This window comes from Sorex araneus, chromosome 1, assembly GCF_027595985.1.
Source record: "Sorex araneus isolate mSorAra2 chromosome 1, mSorAra2.pri, whole genome shotgun sequence".
Lineage (NCBI taxonomy): Eukaryota > Metazoa > Chordata > Mammalia > Eulipotyphla > Soricidae > Sorex > Sorex araneus.
The window spans coordinates 360,029,544-360,046,880 of NC_073302.1; positions in this window are offsets into that span (position 1 = coordinate 360,029,544).

Here is a 17,337-nt window from a genome sequence, read left to right on the forward strand (position 1 = left end):
TTGAAACCCTGGCTATAGGCAGCAAACACTTTTGTTTTATTTTCTTGCTTTTGGGGGTTACACATCCAGCAATGCTCAGGGGTTACACCTGGTTCTGCACTTGGGAATTATTCCTGGAAATGCTCGAGAACCATATGGGATACCCGGGATGCAACCCAGGTTAGTTGCATGCAAGGCAAGTGCCCTACCCTTCATACTATCTCTCCAGCCTATCGAACTTTCAGGAAACAAAAGTTATCCAGTGGTATTCCCAGGGGGTGCTGGGACAGGTATTTCCAACAACACAGAAACTCGATATCGGAAGTTCCCTTTTCTATGCAGAGGCTATTAGTGGAGTGGTTTCAGTTTGAAGCAGCCCTGCTAACTGTTTTCCCTGAAGCCTTGGATTCTAGATTGCCCATACCAGAAATTTTAGGCCCAAGATTAGTAGCTACTTTGAATGAGTTTGGAACCAGCAGTTGTAAGGACTTCAGATGACTCAGATACCCCAACAACTGGGTGTGGGCTACTTGGACTTCCAGCCCTGGCTTCTGTGTTATTTTCTAGCAACATCACATCTGACCTTGCAGGTAACGTTATGCCCCCTGATCACGAAATCACGAGATCCCCGTTAATCGTCGATTAACAATTTTACCTCTCCATTCATCCTTTCCCTGAGATCTTAGAAGTCTCTCTAGGCTCAGCCCTCTCAAAGATGTCGCACTGGAGGCTCTTTCAGGATCAGGGTAATGAGATCCCTCTTGTTACTGGATTTAGCATATGAATACAGGATGGGAAGCTTGCAAGGCAGGAAACTCTCAGAAGCTTGCCAGTTTCTCCCAGAGGGAGAAGTAGGCTACAAGTAAGTGTTCTGGGAGCTTGCTTTTAAGTCTCTGGGTGCTGACCGTTGATGGAATTACACACACCTGGGTTCCTCTGCCAGTACCATCATGCGTGAGGCCTGTCCAAACATGTGGACAGGGGCCTCGAGCATGGCTGTAGCTAGGTTCCGGTGGTCTTCAGCCAAATCAAACACCTGGAAGTTAAACAACTCATTGCTGAACAATGAGTGGGTCACAACGGAAATCAAGAAAGAAATCAAAAAATACCTCGAAACAAATGAGAATGAAGACACAAACTACCAGAACCTATGGGAGACAGCTAAAGCTGTGTTAAGGGGAAAATTTATAGCCCTACAAGCATTTCTCAGGAAGGAAGAACGGGCCTACATAGATGGCTTGACTTCGCAGCTTAGAAATCTTAGAAAAGAACCAGCAGAAGGAACCCAAACTGGAGTGAAGGAAAGAAATAATAAAACTTAGAGCAGAAATTAACGACATGGAAACCCAAAAAACAATCCGAAAGATCAATGAAATAAAGAGCTGGCTCTTCGAGAAAATAAATAAGATCGATAAAACACTAGCAAGACTCACAAAGAAAGAGAGAGAGAGAACCCTAATAAACCGAATCAGAAACGAAAAGGGGGACATCACAACAAAAACTAATGAAATTCAAAAGATCATCAGACACTACTTTGAAAGTCTGTACGCCATAAAACAAGAGAACCTAGAAGAAACGGATAAATTCCTGGATTCCTACAATCTCCCAAGACTGAACAAAGAAGACTTGGAATATCTGAACAGACCCATTAATATCAAGGCAATTGAAACTGTAATCAAAAGTCTCCCCCAAAACAAAAGTCCAGGCCCAGATGGCTTCACCATCGAATTCTTCCAAACATTTAAAGAAGACCTGTTACCAGTTCTCCTCAAGCTTTTCCAGGAAATTGAGAAAACAGGTACTCTCCCAAACAGTTTCTATGAAGCACATATCTCCCTAATACCAAAAGCAAATAAAGACATTGCTAAAAAGGAAAACTTCAGGTCAATATCCCTGATGAACACGGATGTGAAGATCCTCAACAAATACTAGCAAATAGAATCCAACAACTCATCAAAAAGATTATACATCGGGGCCGGAGCGATAGCACAGCGGGTAGGGCGTTTGCCTTGCACTCGGCCGACCCGGGTTCGATCCCTGGCATCCCATATGGTCCCCCAAGCACTGCCAGGAGTAATTCCTGAGTGCAGAACCAGGAGTAACCCCTGGGCATCGCTGGGTGTGACCCAAAAAGCAAAAAAAAAAAAAAAAAAAAAAAAGATTATACATCATGACCAAGTCAGATTCATTCCTAGGATGCAAGGATGGTTTAACATACGCAAATTAATCAACATAATCCATCACATCAACAAAAGTAAAAATAAAAACCATCTGATCATTTCAATAGACGCAGAAAAAGCATTTGACAAGATCCAACATCCATTTATGATGAAAACTCTCACCAAAATGGGTTTTGGAGGAACCTTCCTCAAGATAGTCAAAGCTATCTATCACAAACCCGTGGCAAGCATTATCCTCAATGGAGAAAAACTAAGAGTCTTCCCTCTAAGATCAGGGACAAGACAAGGATGCCCACTCTCACCACTTCTGTTCAACATAGTACTGGAATTACTTGCAATAGCAACTAGGCAGGAAAAAGACATTAAGGGCATCCAGATAGGAAAGGAAGAAATCAAGTTCTCACTATTCGCAGAAGACATGATTCTATACCTAGAGAATCCTAAAACCTCCATTAAGAAACTCCTAGAAACAATAGACTTGTACAGTAAAGTTGCAGTCTATAAAATCAATACCAAAAAATCCATGGCCTTCCTATACGCAAACAGTGAGATAGAGAAAATGACATAAAAAAAACAATGCCATTCACAATTGTGCCCCAGAAAATCAAGTACCTTGGAATCAGCCTAACTAAAGAGGTTAAGTATCTCTACAAAGAAAACTACAAAACCCTACTCCATGAAGTAAAAGGAGACATGAGGAAATGGAAACATATTCCCTGCTCATGGATAGGAAGACTTAACATTGTCAAAATGGCAATACTCCCTAAGGCACTATACAGATTCAATGTGATCTCCATAAGCATACCCATGAAATTCTTCAAAGAAATAGACCAAGCAATCCTGAACTGCATATGGAACAACAAACGCCCACGAATAGCTAAAGCAATTCTTGGGAAAAAGACGATAGGAGGCATCACCCTCCCCAACCTTAAACTCTACTACAAAGCGATAACAATTAAAACAGCATGGTACTAGAACAAGAACAGAGCCACAAACCAATGGAACAGGGTGGAATATCCCTAGACACCACCACAATTATATGAACACCTAATCTTTGATAAGGGAGCAAGAAATGTGAAGTGGATTAAGGAAAGCCCCTTTAACAAATAGTGCTGGCATCACTGGTCAACCACATGTAAAAGAATGAGTTTCGACCTGACACCATGCACAAAAGTCAGATCAAAATGGATTACAGACCTCAACATCAGACCACAATTTATAAGGTACATTGAAGATAAGGTCGGAAAAACCCTCCATGATATTGAAGCCAAAGGTATCTTCAAAGATGACACGGAACTAAGCAATCAAGTAGAAACAGAAATAAACAAATGGGACTATATTAAACTAAGAATCTTCTGCACCGCAAAAGACACAGTGGCCTGAATACAAAGGCAATCTACAGAATGGGAAAGGATATTCACCCAATACCCATCTGATAAGGGGTTGATATCAAGGGTATATAAGGCACTGGTTGAACTCTACAAGAAGAAAACATCCAGCCCCATCAAAAAATGGGGTAAAGAAATGAACAGAAATTTCTCAAGGAAGAAATGTGAATAGCCAAAAGGCACATGAAAAAGTGCTCATCATCACTAATCATCAGGGAGATGCAGATCAAAACAACTATGAAATACCACCTAAGACCACAGAGACTGGCACACATCCAAAAGAACAAAAGCAACCGCTGTTGGAGAGGATGTGGGGAGAAAGGGACCCTCCTACATTGCTGGCGGGAATGCCGACTGGTTCAATCCTTCTGGAAAACAATATGGTCACTCCTCAAAAAATTAGAAATCGAGCTCCCATTTGACCCAGCAATACCACTTCTGGGAATATACCCCGGAGAGGCAAAAAGATATAGCCAAAATGACATCTGCACATGTATGTTCATCGCAGCACTATTTATGATAGCCAACATCTGGAAAAAACCCGAATGCCCAAGAACAGATGACTGGCTAAAGAAACTTTGGTACATCTACACTATGGAATACTATGCAGCTGTCAGAAAAGATGAAGTCATGAACTTTGCATATAAGTGGATCAACATGGAAAGTGTCATGCTAAGTGAAATGAGTCAAAAAGAGAGAGACAGACATAGAAGAATTGCACTCATCTGTGGAATATAAAACAACAGAATGGAGACCTAACACCCAAGAATAACAGAAATAAGTACCAGATTTGCTCCATGGCTTGGAGACCAGCCTCACATGCTGGGGGAAAGGGCAGCTCAGATAGAAAAGGGAATACCAAGCAAAAATGTGGTGGGAGGACCCGTTCAGGATGGGAGAGGCATGCACGGAGCAGACTATAGACCGAACACATTGGCCACCCAAGACCTCCATTACTAACCACAACGCCCAAAGGGACAGAGGGAACAGAGGGGAATGCTCTGCCAAAGAGGCGGGGTGGGGAAGGGAGTGGGGTGGGAGGGGGTGGGAGGAATGATGGGGTCATCAGCGGAGGACGGGCACTGGTGGAGGGATTGATACTCAGCTGTATATGAATGAAACACAAGCACGAGAATATGTAAACCTGTATCTGTATCTCCACAGTGATTCATTAATAAAAAGAATTAAAATTAAAAAAATAAATAAACAATTACAAAGCTTTAAAAAAAAAAAGAATGGCAGAGCCAGATGTCCAAACTACAGAGTCGACAACTCTGAAATCAAGAGACCTAAACTTTAACAACCAAATTTAGAAAAATCCCTGTGAAGAGGGCAGGCTGGAGAGAAAGGTGATATGGGAGGGAATCTGGGAACATTGGTGGAGGAAATTTGACATTGGTGGTGATATCAGTGCTGCAATATTGTATATCTAAAACTCAACTATGGAAAAACTTTGTAAATCACGGTGCTTTAATAAAAAAATTAAAATAAAAAAATCCCACTATTTTAAATTAGAATCCTTACCAATTATATGTGTAGTAAAGATCAAAAACCATTTGGTAATTTTTTCTATTGTGTCTTTTGTTGACCAGACATCAAATCACTGAAGATGAATTACTCTGATTTATGACTTGTCTGTATAAATCACATTCTGTTTAAGAAATGCTTTTCCACAATAAAACCATAAAAATATTTTATAATTATATTGTGGATCAGTCAACATTGAATATAGGTAATGTAATCTAGGTATTTGGACCAAACAGTGACTTAAATGAGCCACATCAATTCGGATGAAATCTGGATCCAATATCAAAGTGATATTGGATTGATATAGGATCAAAAAGAAATAACCACACAGCTTCCATAACCATGACATGAATGTTCCTTTCAGTCCTTGAGGCTGGTGACTGAGGAGTGGAACAGCCCAGTTAGCGCTGGCCTTGTCACTTCTTCCCTGGAGTGGCAGCTAACTTCTTTGCTCTCACCTAAAGCAGAAAACAGCCTAAAGCCATATGTAGTTGGTTTTGACCTTATTGCCACCTTCTTAATCTCAAGGGTATGCCCCAAATGGATGAGACCTAATTTGTATCCTGGTCCTTAGCTGCTGGGAGCTTGAAACATGACTTTCTTTTTAGAATTCTGCATTACCAGGATGCATAACAGAAAAAAGCAAGAATGGATTTTGAAAAATTTGTCAACTCTAGCTCATACATCTAAAACTTTTACAATTTTATTGTATCACTTAATTGTCAATTCATCTAATATTGTCAAGGAAAAAAATTTTTCTTTTCTTTTTTTCTACATGAAGACCAATTGTCATCAAGTGCCATTTTTTAAAGATGTTATTGTTCCTCCACTCCTCTTAACTGTTATTTCCGTTGTAAATCTGGTTTCTGCACCTGGGTAGATTTGTTTCTGGGTTCTTTGTTCTAGTAGTCAGTTTTTCCTTTCTCTTACCAAGCTGTGCTGTATTGATTAATATAATTTTGTAACTTCTTGACATTATCAATATCAATATTCCCCTAATCCTGATCTTCTCCAGAGTATTTTAACATTTTATTTCTTCAACTTTTTGTCCTTTTCCTTATCTCCCAGCTTTCTTCCTTATCTCCCTCCTTCCCCCTCCTTCCTTCCCCCTCCCGCTCTCTGTCCCCTTCCCTTTCTTCCTCCCTCCCTCCCTCCCTCCCTCCCTCCCTCCCTCCCTCCCTCCCTCCCTTCTTCCTTCCTTCTTTCCTTCCTTTCTCTTTCTTCCTTCCTTCCTCCCTCCCTCCCTCCCTCCCTCCCTCCCTCCCTCCTTCCTTCCTTCCTTCCTTCCTTCCTTCCTTCCTTCCTTCCTTCCTTCCTTCCTTCCTTCCTTCCTTCCTTCCTTCCTTCCTTCCTCCCTTCTTTCTCTTTTTAAGTAAGTTTTTTCTCTTTTATGTTTTGCTTATTATTACAATAACTGGAGGTTGTACACACCTCATTGTGGTGTTCCCATGGGCTCGAATACTTTAACTGTGGTGCAATTAGTACAATTAGTGCTTAGCAGGAATCACACTTATTAGTTGTGGTGCTTAAACACATATTTTTGCTGAGTACTGGAGATTGTATACTTTATTGTGGTGCAAACAGCAGTGCTTCTGAGGTTGCACTTAGCACGAAGGGTGGTGATGGAGATTGAACCTATGACCTCATATTGGTAAATAAATAGGGATTCCCGATCTTTAGCTCTTTTTTGATGCCGACTTTTGATTTATTATCATATTTTATTATGTAAATTCATAAACAGAAAAACAAACTTATTTCCATTGTGAACAAATTTATGCTAACTTCAAAATAAGCTGAGACAACAGCAGGTCCAATTAATGTGCATTGAAAAGAAATGAGAAGAATGATTACCTCAGTAGGCTGAGTCAGGCCTGACCAGGAAAAAACATGAGGGAACTCCTGGAACAGAACTTCTGGAATAATTATGATGTTTGTTGTCTTGATAGTTTTCTGAGTTACGTATAAGCAACCATTTGTCAAAAGTCAGTGAATGTTACATTAAGATTTGACTTATTTTATTTTATATGTAAAAAAAAACCCTGATGCACACATAATGATTTCTTGTGAATAAAATACATTTTTCCACTGGAGTAATGAGCTCTAGATTTTTTTCAATTGATCATGGTAATATTTACTTCCCAATAGTGAATACATACCACTTAAAGGTCTGTTAGGCATTTATTCAACTTCAAGTTTAATTAAAAACTGACGTCCTGATTTTATAATCTTATACAAACCCAACTTTTGATGGTGATTGGATAAATATACTACTAGCTGTTACTTAGAAAACTGCATGTCAGTGTGATAAAAGAGAAGTTAAAAGGTCATAGAAATAGTACAGTGGGGACAACACTTACCTTGCACAACCCCAGTTCAATCCTTGGTACTACATTTAGTTCTCTAGAGCACTGCCTTGAGAGACCCCTGAGCACATATCTAAAAGTAAACCCCAAGGATAGTCAAGTGTGGTCATACCTCCCTCCAACCCCCACAAAAGACTAAATTTCTATTTCCACCGTCCACTTTATACAGACATAAATTCCAGATATACATTTTTAAAAGTAGTCCAGTTCTCAGACGAGTACAATTTTTATAATTGTAAAATTTGCTAAAAATTTCAGCTAACTTAACAAGAGGCTATATAAATTAGTAGCTGAAAAAAACCTTAAGTAATCACTAAATAATATGGTACATGATTAGTGAATGACTATAAAAGTTACATCATACTGGCTCATGGAGGTATACCAACTCTGCCATTGGAGTGCTAACCAGAATAAAAGAATAAAGATACTGAGATATTATCAAATATTTTCAAAGATACAGACAAATTGGAAGTTTCTTTTCTTGCTAATTATAATGTAATGATTTGTCTCTTCTTTTTTAAATTTTTTTATTATTGAATCATTGTGAATCATGTTTGAGTTCAATCATGCAATGATCCAACACCCATCCTTCCACCAGTGTACATTCTCCACCAACAATGTCCCCAGTATATCACCCCCTACTTCCAACCTTTCCCAGCCTCCATGGCAGACAATTTCCCCCATACTCTCTCTTTAGTTTTGGGCTTTACGGTCTGCAATACAGATACTGAGAGGTTATCATGTTTGGTCCTTTATCTGCTTACAGAACACATCTCCCATCCCGAATGAATCCTCCAACGATCATTGACTTAGTGATCCTTTCTCTATTTCAGCTGCCTTCTCCGCCAGCTCATGAGGCAGGCTTCCAACTATGGAGCAATATTCCTGGCCCTTGTGTCTACTGTCCTTGGGTGTATGTCTCATATTATGTTATTTTATATTCCACAAATGAGTGTACAGTCCTTCTATGTCTGTCCCTCTCTTTCTGACTCATTTTACTTTGCACGTTACTCTCCATGTCCATCCACTTATAAGCAAATTTCATGACTTCATCTCTCCTAACAGCTGCATAGTATTCCATTGTGTAGATGTACCAAAGTATCTTTAACCAGTCAACTGTTCTCTGGCACTTGGGTTGTTTCCAGATTCTGGCTATTGTGAATACTGCTGAAACAAAAATACAAGTGCAGATGTCATTTCTACTGTGCTTTTTTGCACCCTCGGGTTATATTCCCAGAAGTGGTATTGCTGGATCATATGGAAGGTCAATTTCTAGTTTTTGAAAGACTGTCCATATTGTTTTCCAGAAAGGCTGGACCAGTCAGTATTCCCCCCAACAGTGAAAGAGCGTCCCTTTTCCCCCACACTGGTTGCTTTTGTTCTTTTGAATGTGTGCCAGTCTCTGTGGTGTGAGATGACATCTCATTGTTGCTTTGATTTGAATCTCCCTGATTATTAGGGATGCAGAGCATTTTTTCATTTGCCTTTTGGCCGTTTGTATTTCTTTTTTTGAGAAGCTTCTGTTTATGTCTTCTCTTCATTTTTTGATGGGTTGGAGATTTTTTTTCTTATACAATTCTACTAGTGTTTTATATATTCTGGATATTAATCTCTTATCAGATGGGTATTGGGTAAATATTTTTTCCCATTCTGTGGGCTCTCTGTATTTTGGTCACTTTTTCTTTTGAAGTGCAGAAGCTTCTAATTTGATGTAGTCCCATTTGTTTATGTTTGTTTCCACCTGCTTGGTCAGTGCTGTTTCATCCTTAAAGATGCTTTTAGCTTCAATGTCATGCAGGATTCTGCCTACATTTTCCTCCATGTACCTTCTGGATTCATGTCTGAGATTGAGGTCTTTAATCCACTTTGATCTGACTTTTGTGCCTGGTGTTAGACAGAGGTCAGAGTTCATTTTTTGCAGGTAGCTTTCCCCCTTGATTTTTTTCCTTCTCTGCCCCTCTTTTCCCTACACTCTGGGCCAATGGTGATCTAGGCACCCCCCTTTCGAATATTCTTCTGTCCAGTTATTCTCTATGTCACATTTAAGTTAGATCATCCTATTTGTTCTTCTTATGGCCTACTTCATTTATTATGATCTTATATTTTATCATACAATTTATGGAATTTTTTTGGATATTTAATTCTATAAAAGTAGATAGTAGATTGATATTTTCTAGGGCTGCAGAGTGGGGCTGCCAATGGGTATAAGGTTTCTTCGGGGGCTTATGAAAATATTCACAAATTAGATTATGGATATGGTTGCACAATTTTGTAAATAAACTAACAACCATTAAAGTGTTTGCTTTGATTGCTTTACATGTAAATTATATATTAATGTGCTGTTAAAAATAAGCCAATTTTGCAGCCCCCTGAGGCAGAGATTTCTAGGGAGGGAATAGCAAGTATACCACTTGAGCTGGAAATTAATTTACCCCATTTTAGGAACAGAAAGATAGTAATGCTGGAGCCAGTACAGAAAGAAGTCAGTCTGAACTAGGTCTGGTAAAATTATTATAGTAGGGGAGGGAGTTTGGATTTTATTTCAGTGTAATGAAAAATAATTGAAAGGCTTGAAGAAATATAGTGACAGGATGTGATGTATATTAGGATAAGTCTGAAAACCTTATGAATAATTCACTTACTTCCTTTCAGAATGCATGAAAGGAGGCAGAGAAATCAGAACGGAGCTGTTATTATAATAGTGTGAGCAACATTCATAAATGTAGATTTCTTTTCTCTTATCTTCCTTTCCCCCCTTTTTTTAAAAAAATTCTCTTCCTTTTGCTTTGTTTTCTTTCCTTTTCCCTTTGTATCATGAACAAAAATCAAGGTCACTTTATATTTAGCAGAACAGATGTCATGAGCTGTTCTAGAAAAGACTAATCAGAATATTTGGCCCACTGTAAACCTTTAATAATAACCCACAAGAACGTCTACATCGCTGGGAACAAGAGAAAAATCTTTTAATAATAGAAAATTTAAACTGCTCTCATATAATGAGTTCTTATAAAGACAATATTATCCCAATTTAGTGTCTAAGCTTGCTTTTCACTTCAAATAGCTCTATCAAAATAAAATATAGGACACTTTGTGACAACTCTTTCCACACCAATTTCCTATCTCACAACAGACAAATGACTTTCCTACATCACAAACAAATTACGATCTTTAGTGCTATATTTGGAAAAAAAACAATAATGGCATCTGTAGAAAAAAAGTGTTTGTATTAGTCTGCACTTCCTGCCTAAGGGGTTATTTTCATCATACAAGCTCAAGTGGATGGCAAAGACTAGGCAGGCTTTGTTAACCATTACTCATGTCATGAGATTTGAGATCTGCCATTCAACACAGTTTCCAATGGACTTTTTCCTTAGGGCTAAATTGTTGCCTGCAGGCATTTAATTGTCAAAGGCAATTTGAAAACAAAAGAAAACAAAATATTCCCTCTTTCCTCCAGCTTCCATATTTTTTGAGTCCCTTGGTTCATCTGATAGTGAAAGTTGACTCAGCAAGAGGAAATGTTTTGTAAGCCATGAGGGTACTTTCACCCAGGACTCTCCCAACCCTCCGATCCTGTGATATGGCCAACAGTAGCTCTTTAGATTACCCAGATATTTCTATGTCAAGAAAACTATCCACTCTGAAAATTCAAGTGAGTCAACATTATGTCTTTCAGCTTTCTCCAAACATGGAGCATCTCATCTTCACTTGAGTCTTACTCATCCTTTGGTGACAGTAACCTTGGTTTCAGAGTCTTTGTTAATTCTAGCTTTCCCTTGTTGCAAATGTCATTTTCTTCCAATTTCTATCCTTTATGATCTGATGTTTCCTTGTGAATTTTGTTCAGCCCCCAGTTGACTGATTATTATTACAACTTGATTCTAGAGCAATATTTCAAAGTAAACTTGCAGATGAGTTTTAACATTAGACCAAAGCCCCCTCTACTATGAGACTGTCTTCCCTCCTCTATTACAAAAGCCCATTTTGTACTCACTGGTCACTCATTTTCTTGTGCTTTGGTGCTAGCTAGCCTTTCAATTGTAACCTACTTGTGCCTTGTCACTCCATGCCACCTCCTCCATACAAATTTGGCAGACTAGAATATTTAGCTCTCTTCCATATTATGTGAGGCAATAAGCATACCTACCCTATAGCACACCTTTATTGCCTATCATGCTTGCATTATATTGCAAGCAGTCTGTAGAGCTTTAGAGCTTAAACATATCGTCTTGAGACAGATACATTTGTGGTTCAACCAGAAGCTCAGTGTAAAGTACTAAGCCTACCGGACTCTGGGATTTCCAAACCTCTCAGCATCTGCCAAGTATCTAACAAGACTCTAGAACAAAACCAACATTAACACTAAGTTATTTTCCCTCCTTCCACTTCTTCTAACTCCTTTAAACCATAATTAAAGACTTTAGTGTTTATAAGATGGAAATGCTTCCTTTATCATTATATCCCTTCTATAATACTGTAAACATTAATTAGTGGTTTTTAATTATTTATTTATTTATATTTTTCATGAAGGAGTACTGCTATTTATTCAGCTACTGATTAAGCAAACTGAAGCAGATTACTAATTCTTGATTTGTAAAAAGCCAAATTTGAGGACTGAACAGACAGTACAGTGGGTAAGGTGGTTGCCTTATTTCACCCTCAACAATATAAAAGGAGAAGTTTGAGTCAAAAAGAGTGTTGAATACGATTATTAGGTAGAGCACTTTCCTGAAGAAGGGTGGATGTTTTATCACACAGATTACTTTCTTCGTGCTGTTGTAGAGTGCCAGGTTGGTTGGTTTATTCTGTTTCTGAGAGAGAGAAAGAGTAAAACTGCAACTATATTAAGTATTAAACTTGTGTTTGTTGTTTCCACTTTTAGAAACTCTATTACATATTACTTTTGCTCTTTTTTCTTTATTGTTTTTAACTGCCATTTTATGTTGCTGGAGCATGTTTGGGGTATGGAAAAAAAGGAAAGGCACTAAAGTAAGGGCAAGTCCTGAAGATTCATTTCAAAGCTCGTTTAAACAAGGAAGTCAGCCACCCTTTATGTCCATGGCCATCACACAAGGCCAAGTCGGAAGTGAAGAGATTCACTTTAAAATAAAAAGCTTCTGTGTGCTCCTAATGGAAGTTGTTGACATGGAAAAGCTGGGGATGAATTCGCAAGAGAGGAGTCATTCCATATAATTGATTTGGGGAGCACATTCCCGCCCCCACTGGTTGGTGACTAGGTGGAAGATGAAAAAAATAAGGAATGATGGTAGTGATTACGAAAGCACAGAAATTTAGGAATGACTGTATGTCAGAGTTCTGTAAGTTATGTAAGATCTAGCCTTTGTCTATTTGTAGCTACAATTTCATAGGAGCAGAAAGATATCTTTTTCTTTGAAATGTAAGAATTCATTATAGAGTAAGAAGATTCAATCTTTGACATAGATATTGAAAATTGATCCTGGAGTTTTGAGTTTATTTGATGTTTATTTTGTATCCATTTAAAAAGGACACTAGGGCCAGAGCGATAGTACAGAGAGTAGGGCGTTTGCTTTGCAGGAAGTTTATCTGGGTTCAATCCCCAGCATCTCATATGGTCCCCCAAGAACTGCCAGGAGTAATTCCTGAGTGCAGAGCCAGGAGTAACCCATGAGCATCTCTAGGTGTGACCCAAAAAGAAAAATAAAACAAAACAAAACAAACATTTAAATTCGCATTGCTTTTGCATTATTTGTTTATTATCTATTTATAGTTTTCCACTGTACACTAGAATGCAAATCATAGTAAAGATGCCTTTGTCTATCCATTTTTTAAAATTATTTTTTATTGAATCACTGTGAAATATAGTTACAAAGTTTTCATATTTGATCCACCACCAACCCCCCGCATACCCCCGTCCCACTCCCCCTCTGCCTGTGTGGCAGACATTTTTCATTTTACTCTGTCCTTACTTTGATTACATTCAATTTTCAACAGGAATCTCACTATGATTATTTGGAGGTTTTCCTCCAACAGTCAGACATGCTGGATGTTATCAATAGATTGTATGTTTTCATTTTTCAGAAAAGGTCTAACGCGGCCACGCAGTTTGGAGATGTCCCAGTCCCACATCCCGGAGCCGTGTTAGTTGCTGCTCAGTGTCGCCGGGGCTCCACCTGGAGAAGGCGTGCTGGCTGTACCTCCTCTGTCTGGCTCCCCGGTGTTGCTGGCCCGGTCTGGGGTCCGGAGCATTCTCCGGCCTGAGTGGCTTACCGGAATTCCTGGATTCTTCTCTGTTGAATGCGGCAAGCTGGGGCTGAGGGTGGGTCAAGGGCGTGACTTCCAGCAGCTGGGGCGACCTGGAGACTGGGCTGGCACCGCCCAGACCTACAATAGTGCCTGGTATATAATTTGTATTCAATTGTTTTTTATTCAGAACTCAGCATCCAACTTATAAAAGCAATGTTTAATTGACAGAACTATCAAAATTTGAGACAGTATTCCCCAAAATGTACATTTATACCGGGCAAACACTGCCTTTCATATAGCTTGTGAAATTCTACAATGACTTATCACTCTCAATTTTTTTATTAAGTAGCTTATTAAGTAGCACTGTTACACAAGATTAAGGGCATGATAATAGTTATTCACAAGAGAGATGAGCTTTTATTTTGTTTTCTTCATTCTACAGGCATCAAGCTGCAATGCTTAGAGGGCCCAGAGCCATTCCTCACACTGCTCTCCCTACGGGGTAGAGAGCACTTCCTTGAGTCCATTGAACCCCAGCCTGCTGCTCACACACCCCAGTGCTGCTGGGGTGTCAAGTGCTGGGGCTCACAATCAGGCCTCACACATGGTAGATTTGTGTTCTACCACTTGAGCCATATTCCCAGCTCCCACAATTCTTTAAAAAATTTTTTTTCTCCAAAATTTTATTAAAGCACCATGAGTTACAAAGTTATTCCTAATTGAGTTTTGGGCATACAATATTTCATCACCAATCCCACCACCAGTATTAACCTCCCTCCAGTTGTGCTCCTAGGTTCCTACCCCATCCACAATCTCACCCCTGCCCCAGCCTGCCATCCTGACAGGCACCTCTTTTACTGGAAGTGAAATAAAGTAAGGACAAGTGAGTGCTACTGTGATTGTTGGCCTTGGGATGTCTTTGTTTCCATGCTTTTTATTTTTTTAAAATGTTTTTGTTTGTTTTTTGTTTTTATTTTTTATTATTATTATTATTATTTTTATTGAATCACCATGTGGAAAGTTACAAAGCTTTCAGGCTTAAGTCTCAGTTACACAGTGCTCGAACACCCATCCCTTCACCAGTGCACATATTCTACCACCAAGAACCACAGTAAACCTCCCACCCACCCACCCCAGCCCCCCAGCCCGCCTGTGTAGCTGATAAATTTCACTTTACTTTCTCTTTACTTTGATCACATTCAAACAAAAAACTCACTATTATTGTTTGGAGTTTCCCTCCCCAGAGTCGGACCTGCTTTTTAAACCTATGTAGCACTGTAGCACTGTTGTCCCGTCCCATTGTTCGTCGATTTGCTTGAGCAGGCACCAGTAATGTCTCCATTGTGAGATTTGTTGTTGCTGTTTTTGGCATATTGAATGCACCATGGGTAGCTTGCCAGGCTCTGCCATGCAGGCGGGATACTCTCGGTAGCTTGCCAGCCTTTCTGAGAGGGATGGAAGAATCAAACTCGGGTTTTTAAACCTATAGGGCAAGAAAATATATGTGTGCAGAGTGACACATACATGCATGACAAATGCACACACACATACCAAATAAAACTGTGAGATAATTCTTCATTTTTATATTTCTGGCTATAGCCTATTACCATAAGGACTCTTCTAGTCTCTTCATCTTACTTTTTCTGTAAGCTTCACACCTGAGAAACCTGGTTCTCACCATCCGCCAACCATATACAATATGTTATTTATACAATATGTTCAATTCTAGCATACCTGTATAGTTATTTGAGAATTGCTAACACATTTTTTTCAGAAAGATTTATCAAGTAGATTTTAGAACTGTCTAAAGTTTCTTTTACCTGTCTATTTACAGACTCAATTTATTTCCAAAGTGACTTAGAACAGAAGATTCTCCTTAATGCAGTTTAGAAAATATTTTAATCTGCCTAACAAAATTAATTTCATCAGTCTGTCTTTTATGCTTTGATGCCCTGACCTCCAGAATTATTGATAATTTTTTGTTAAGATTTCTTACTTGTGCTGTAAAATTTTATGCATTTTACCAGAAATATAATATCCACATAATAGTTCCACATAGACTATTTTCTCAGTCCTAAAATGTCTCTTGTGAGTCACCTATACAACAACTTCCCTCAAATACCTTGCTACCACTTTTTAATATCTCTAAACTTTTTCACTTTTCCAGAATGACATGTTTGATTTGATTCAAATATCATTTTGTTTGGATATTTATATCTATGTTCATAAAAAGATATTGGCATGTGGATTTCTTTTAATTACACTGTCTCTAGGTGATTTTATCTTAGGGTAATTTGGTCTCATGACTTGGAAGTGTCTCTGTTTTGTTTTTTTTTAAATGATTGTGGAGAATTGGTGTCATTTCTTAAGTTTTAAAAAGTTCACTAGTAAAACCATCTGGGTTTTGTACTTTTCTCTTGAAAAGTTATTTGTTTTGCAGAAGAAATGATCTATTTCATCAAATTTATAAACAAGGACTTGTGAATTTTTCTTTATTATCCCCTTAATGTTCATGAAATCTATAGTGACGATCCCTTTTATTTGCAATATTAGTAATTTGGATATTCTACTTTTACTTGATTAGCCCAGGTAGAGATTAATAAATTTTATTTATTTCTACAAAATTCCAATTTTTTATTTTTTGATATTTTATTGGTTACATCTTCAATTTTATTTAATTCTTTTGGTTTTATGTCCATTTAATTGAGATTTAGATTATTCTTATTTCTCTACTTTCCTAAGTTGAAGCTTTGATTATTGATTTTGTTCCTTTGTTTCTGAAATGAAATTAATTCTGGTTCCTCATGTGTACAGCATCTCATTAGTTTAAATATATTGTTCTTTTATTTAGTAGAAAATAACTTTAGGGGCTGAAGAGATAGTATATCAGGTAAGGTCCTTGCCTTGCATGAAATTGACCTGGGTTCGATCCCCGGTATCCCATAAGATCCCAGGTACCCTATATGATACTCCAGGAGTGATCCCTGGGTGCAGAGCCTAGAGTAATCCCTGAGCATAGCCAGGTGTGGCCCATAAAACAAAGTAACCTCCAAGTCCTCCTCCCAATTATTTTATTTTATCATTTTATTTTGAATTATTTTATTATTATTACTACAACTACTACCTCCACTACTACTACTACTAATCCGTGCCTCACAGGCAAGACATGTTCTGTCACTGAGTCATAACAAAAGTATTGTTTTTATTTCTACCATTTCTTTTTATTTTTTATTGATGAAATTGTCTACCTACATTACCCATCTGTTTTTGTGTGCTGTCTCCATTTTCAAGTAAAATTTATTCTATTTTATTTTTGTTTTGGGGCTTTTGAGGACAAACATAGAGGAAAATTATAGAATTTGGACTTGCGCTTGTGATATTGCAGGTAAAAAATGACTCACTTTAATGGAAATAGAACAGGAGAGAGAAGACAATACTTGGGTTGTATTGCCAGCATGCTGTCCTAACACTTTTGTCAAATTCTTCTCTCCCATTTCCCTTACTCCTATTGATGTGTGCAGAAATCACATACATGTTTTGGTGTGGTGCTCACTTGTTTGATCCTATGTATTGCAGAAATCATACATCAGGTTGCAGTGCATGTACTCTCGGCCACAGTGCTCACAGGGGCCCCACTCCTTGCACTGCAGTCTTATTCATACATTGCACTCTTTC